Source organism: Struthio camelus, chromosome 37, assembly GCF_040807025.1.
Source record: "Struthio camelus isolate bStrCam1 chromosome 37, bStrCam1.hap1, whole genome shotgun sequence".
Classification (NCBI taxonomy): domain Eukaryota; kingdom Metazoa; phylum Chordata; class Aves; order Struthioniformes; family Struthionidae; genus Struthio; species Struthio camelus.
This window is the reverse complement of record NC_090978.1, coordinates 300,116-307,024: the sequence shown is the minus strand read 5'-3', so window position 1 is coordinate 307,024 and position 6,909 is coordinate 300,116.

Here is a 6,909-nt window from a genome sequence, read left to right as displayed (position 1 = left end):
ATCCTCATCCCCATCCTCATCATCATCCTCATCCTCATCCTCATCCTCATCCTCATCATCATCATCATCCTCATCCTCAACCTCCTCCTCCTCATCCCCATCCTCATCCTCATCCTCATCCTCATCCTCATCCCCATCCTCATCCTCATCCTCATCCTCATCCCCATCCTCATCCTCATCCCCATCCTCATCCTCATCCTCATCCTCCTCCCCATCCCCATCCCCATCCTCATCCTCATCCTCATCCTCATCCTCATCCCCATCCCCATCCTCATCCCCATCCTCATCCTCATCCCCATCCTCATCCTCATCCCCATCCTCATCCTCATCCCCATCCTCATCCTCATCATCATCCTCATCCTCCTCCCCATCCCCATCCCCATCCTCATCCTCATCCTCATCCCCATCCTCATCTGCATCCTCATCCTCATCCTCCTCCTCATCCCCATCCTCATCCTCATCCTCATCCTCATCCTCATCCTCATCCTCATCCCCATCCCCATCCTCATCCCCATCCTCATCCTCATCCTCATCCCCATCCTCCTCCTCCTCATCCTCATCATCATCCTCCTCCTCCTCACCGTCCTCATCCTCCTCATCCTCATCCTCATCCTCATCATCATCCTCCCCATCCTCATCCTCCTCCCCATCCCCATCCCCATCCTCATCCTCATCCTCCTCCCCATCCCCATCCTCATCCTCCTCCCCATCCCCATCCTCATCCTCATCCCCATCCTCATCCTCATCTTCATCCCCATCCTCCTCCTCCTCCTCATCCTCATCCTCATCATCCTCCTCATCCTCATCCCCATCCTCATCATCATCATCATCCTCATCCTCATCCCCATCCTCATCCCCATCCTCATCATCATCATCCTCATCATCGTCCTCATCATCATCACCATCATCCCCATCCCCATTCTCATCCCCATCCTCATCCTCCTCCTCTTCCTCATCCTCGGGGGCACGCACCCACGGCGGGGGGGGATTCATATGGGGGACACATGCGTGAGGGGGACACTCACCTGGGGGACACTCACATAGGGGGGCACTCGCGTGGGGGGACACTCGCGTGGGGGACACTCATGGGGACACTCGGCCCAGGACAGAGGGACGCGGGGATGGAGGGACATGGGGATGGGGGGGACCTGGGGACAGGGGGACATGGGGGCACGGGGACATGGGGTGACATGGGGACATGGGGGGACATGGGGACATGGGGGGACATGCGGACACAGGGATGGGGACATGGGGACAGAAGGACACGGGGACAGAGGGATGGGGGACGGGGGGATGGGGGGACACGGGGATGGGGGGACGTGGGGACATGGGGATGTGGGACATGGGGATATGGGGACACAGAGACATGGGGGGACATGGAGGGACATGGGGGGACATGGGGGGACATGGGGGACATGGAGGGACATGGGGGGACATGGGGGACATGGAGGGACATGGAGGACATGGGGGTCATGAGGGACATGGGGGGACATGGGGGGACATGGAGGACATGGGGGGACATGGGGGACATGGGGGGACATGGAGGGACATGGGGGACATGGGGGACATGGGGGGACATGGGGGACATGGAGGGACATGGGGGGACATGGGGGGACATGGGGGACATGGGGGGACATGGAGGACATGGGGGTCATGAGGGACATGGGGGGACATGGGGGGACATGGAGGACATGGGGGGACATGGGGGACATGGGGGGACATGGAGGGACATGGGGGACATGGGGGGACATGGGGGACATGGGGGACATGGAGGGACATGGGGGGACATGGAGGAACATGGAGGGACATGGAGGGACATGGGGGATATGGAGGGACATGGGGGGACATGGGGGACATGGGGGGACATGGAGGGACATGGAGGGACATGGGGGGACATGGGAGGACATGGAGGGACATGGGGGGACATGGGGGACATGGAGGGACATGGAGGGACATGGGGGACATGGGGGACATGGAGGGACATGGAGGGACATGGGGGGACATGGAGGGACATGGAGGGACATGGGGGACATGGAGGGACATGGAGGACATGGGGGACATGGGGGGACATGGGAGGACATGGAGGGACATGGAGGGACATGGGGGACATGGGGGGACATGGGAGGACATGGAGGGACATGGAGGGACGTGAAAGGACATTGGGGGACATGGGGGGACATGGGGGACATGGAGGGACATGGAGGGACATGGAGGGACATGGGGGGACATGGGGGACATGGAGGGACATGGAGGGACATGGGGGACATGGGGGGACATGGAGGACATGGAGGGACATGGAGGGTCATGGAGGACATGGGGGACATGGGGGGACATGGAGGACATGGAGGGACATGGAGGGTCATGGAGGACATGGGGGACATGGGGGGACATGGGAGGACATGGAGGGACATGGAGGACATGGAGGGACATGGAGGACATGGAGGACATGGGGGGACATGGGGGGACCCGGGGGGACCCGGGGGGCCGGTCGCAGTGCGAGGCGCCGTGTCCCCAGGGGCGCCCTCGAGGCTGCAGACGGTGCCCGAGCTCGTCACCTTCGTCACCATGATCATCTACAACTGCTCCGCCCACCACGCCGCCACCAACAGCGGCCAGGTGCGCCCGCCCGGACGCCTGGGCCCCTCGGACGCCGGGGCCCCTCGGACGCCTGGGAGCGCGGGGAGGGGGTGGGATCCGGACGCCTGGGCCCCTCCCGGACGCCTGGGCCCCTCGGACACCTGGGCCCCCCACCCGGACACCTGGGCCCCCCCCGGACACCTGGGCCCCTTGGACACCTGGGGGCGCAGGGAGGAGGTGGGACCCGGACGCCTGGGCCCCTCCCGGACACCTGGGCCCCTCGGACACCTGGGCCCCCCACCCGGACGCTGGGGCCCCTCGGACACCTGGGAGCATGGGGAGGGGGTGGGACCCCCCGGACACCTGGGCCCCTCGGACAACTGGGAGCGTGGGGAGAGGGTGGGACCCCCCGGACACCTGGGCCCCTCCCGGACACCTGGGCCCCTCCCGGACACCTGGGCCCCCCACCTGGACACCTGGGCCCCCCCTGGACACCTGGGCCCCTTGGACACCTGGGGGCGCAGGGAGGAGGTGGGATCTGGACACCTGGGCCCCTCCCGGACACCTGGGCCCCTCGGACACCTGGGCCCCCCACCCGGACGCTGGGGCCCCTCGGACACCTGGGAGCATGGGGAGGGGGTGGGACCCCCCGGACACCTGGGCCCCTCCCGGACACCTGGGCCCCTCGGACACCTGGGAGCATGGGGATGGGGTGAGACCCGGACGCCTGGGCCCCTCCCGGACGCCTGGGCCCCCCGGACAGTTCGACCTGGGCGGCTTCATGCCCAACATGCCGGCGGCCATGCGGGAGCCGCCGCCGGAGACGAAGGCGCCGCTGACGGAGGCCGATTTCCTGGCGGCCATTTCCGCCGTCAACACGACCTGCATCACCCTGTCGGTGCTGTGGGTGCTGCGCAACGAACCGCTGGACATGGTGAGAGGCTCGCGAGGGGCCCCGGCGTCCGGGAGGGGCCCCGGAGTCCGGGAGGGGCCCAGGAGTCCGGGAGGGGCCCAGGAATAAAGGAGGGTCCCAGGAGTCTGGGAGGGGCCCAGGAGTCTGGGAGGGACCCAGGAGTCCGGGAGGGGCCCAGGAGTCCGGGGGGGGCCCAGGAGTCCGGGAGGGGCCCAGGAGTCCAGGAGGGACTAAAGGCTTTGGGAGGGGCCTACAAGTCCAGGAGGGGCCCACAAGTCCAGGAGGGGCCCAGGAGTCCAGGGGGGGGACCCAGGAATAAAAGAGGGTCCCAGGATTCCAGGAGGGGCCCAGGAGTCCGGGGGGGGCCCCGGAGTCCGGGAGGGGCCCAGGAGTCCGGGAGGGGCCAAAGGGTTTGGGAGGGGCCCAGGAGTCCGGGAGGAGCCCAGGAGTCTGGGGGGGGGGGCGGAACCCAGGAATAAAGGAGGGTCCCAGGAGTCTGGGAGGGGCCCAGGAGTCCAGGAGGGGCCCAGGAGTCCGGGAGGGACCCGGGTGTCCAGGACGGGCCCAGGAGTCCGGGGGGGACCCAGGTGTTCAGCAGAGGCCCAGGTGTCCAGAAGGGGCCCAGGCGTCCGGGAGGGACCCAGGAGTCCAGGAGGGGCCCAGGAGTCCAGGAGGGACCCAGGAGTCTGGGGGGGGGCCCAGGAGAGGGCCCAGGAGTCCGGGAGGGACCAAAGGGTTTGGGAGGGGTCCAGGAGTCCAGGAGGGGCCCAGGAGTCCGGGGGGCCCAGGAGTCCGGGGGGAAATCCAGGCATCCGGGGAGGAGGACCCAGGCGTCCGGTCCCCCTCCAATCTCTTCCCCCCGGGGCCCCTCGGCGTCCCGGCCGCCCCCGCCGCGGGGTCCCAGGCGTCCGAGGGACCCAGGCGTCCGGGTGCCCGCAGCGCCCGCTGGGCTATTACCCCGAGGAGCACTTCACGGAGGAGGCCCCGCGGCGCCTCATCGCCGCCTTCCAGCAGCGCCTGGCCCAGATCTCCCGCGACATCCGGGCCCGCAACGCCACCTTGCCCCTGCCCTACCCCTACCTCGACCCCGCCGAGGTGGAGAACAGCGTCGCCATCTGAGCCCGGACGCCTGGGCCCCGCCGGCGACGAGCCCGGACACCTGGGCCCTGCCGGCAATCAGCCCGGACGCCTGGGCCCCGCTGCTGCTGCACTTCTTGGGCGCCTGCGTCCCGCTGTTGCAGCACCCGGATGCCTGGGCCCCTCCTGCCAACCAGCCCGGACGCCTGGGCCCTATTGGCACCAAGCCCGGACGCCTGGGCCCCGCTGCTGCTGCAGCTCTTGGGCACCTGCGTCCTGCTGCTGCACCACCCGGATGCCTGGGCCCCACTGCCAACCAGCCCGGACGCCTGGGCCCCGCTGCTGCTGCAGCTCTTGGGCACCTGCGTCCTGCTGCTGCAGCACCCGGACGCCTGGACCCCACTGCCAACCAGCCCGGACTCCTGGGCCCCGCTGCTGCTGCAGCTCTTGGGCACCTGCATCCTGCTGCTGCAGCACCCGGATGCCTGGGCCCCACTGCCAACCAGCCCGGACGCCTGGGCCCCGCCGGCGACGAGCCCGGACGCCTGGGCCCTGCCGGCGATCAGCCCGGACGCCTGGGCCCCGCTGCTGCTGCACTTCTTGGGCGCCTGCGTCCTGCTGTTGCAGCACCCGGATGCCTGGGCCCCTCCTACCAACCAGCCCGGACTCCTGGGCCCCGCTGCTACTGCAGCTCTTGGGCACCTGCGTCCTGCTGCTGCACCACCCGGATGCCTGGGCCCCACTGCCAACCAGCCCGGACGCCTGGGCCCCGCCGGCGACGAGCCCGGACGCCTGGGCCCTGCCGGCGATCAGCCCGGACGCCTGGGCCCCGCTGCTGCTGCACTTCTTGGGCGCCTGCGTCCCGCTGTTGCAGCACCCGGATGCCTGGGCCCCTCCTGCCAACCAGCCCGGACGCCTGGGCCCCGCTGCTGCTGCAGCTCTTGGGCACCTGCGTCCTGCTGCTGCACCACCCGGACGCCTGGGCCCCACTGCCAACCAGCCCGGACTCCTGGGCCCCGCTGCTACTGCAGCTCTTGGGCACCTGCGTCCTGCTGCTGCACCACCCGGACGCCTGGGCCCCACTGCCAACCAGCCCGGACGCCTGGGCCTTATTGGCACCAAGCCCGGACGCCTGGGCCCTGCTGCTGCTGCAGCTCTTGGGCACCTGCATCCTGCTGCTGCAGCACCCGGACGCCTGGGCCCCTCCTACCAACCAGCCCGGACACCTGGGCCCCGCTGCTACTGCAGCTCTTGGGCACCTGCGTCCTGCTGCTGCACCACCCGGACGCCTGGGCCCCACTGCCAACCAGCCCGGACTCCTGGGCCCCGCTGCTACTGCAGCTCTTGGGCACCTGCGTCCTGCTGCTGCACCACCCGGACGCCTGGGCCCCACTGCCAACCAGCCCGGACGCCTGGGCCTTATTGGCACCAAGCCCGGACGCCTGGGCCCTGCTGCTGCTGCAGCTCTTGGGCACCTGCATCCTGCTGCTGCAGCACCCGGACGCCTGGGCCCCTCCTACCAACCAGCCCGGACACCTGGGCCCCGCTGCTACTGCAGCTCTTGGGCACCTGCGTCCTGCTGCTGCACCACCCGGACGCCTGGGCCCCACTGCCAACCAGCCCGGACTCCTGGGCCCCGCTGCTACTGCAGCTCTTGGGCACCTGCGTCCTGCTGCTGCACCACCCGGACGCCTGGGCCCCACTGCCAACCAGCCCGGACGCCTGGGCCTTATTGGCACCAAGCCCGGACGCCTGGGCCCTGCTGCTGCTGCAGCTCTTGGGCACCTGCATCCTGCTGCTGCAGCACCCGGACGCCTGGGCCCCTCCTACCAACCAGCCCGGACACCTGGGCCCCGCTGCTGCTGCAGCTCTTGGGCACCTGCGTCCTGCTGCTGCAGCACCCGGACACCTGGGCCCCACTGCCAACCAGCCCGGACGCCTGGGCCCCGCTGCTGCTGCAGCTCTTGGGCACCTGCGTCCTGCTGCTGCACCACCCGGACACCTGGGCCCCACTGCCAACCAGCCCGGACGCCTGGGCCCCATTGATGCAGCACCCGGACGCCTGGGTCCCTCCTACCAACCAGCCCGGACACCTGGGCCCCATTGATGCAGCACCCGGACGCCTGGGCCCCTCCTGCCAACCGGCCCGGACGCCTGGGCCCCATTGATGCAGCACCCGGACGCCTGGGCCCCTCCTGCTCCTGCACCACCTGGGCGCTTGGGCCCCTCTGATCAGCCCGCCCGGACGCCTGGGCCCAGCTGGCAATGAGCCCGGACACCTGGGCCCCGCTGCTGCTGCACCACCCGGATGCCTGGGCCCCTCCTGCCAATGAGCCCGGATG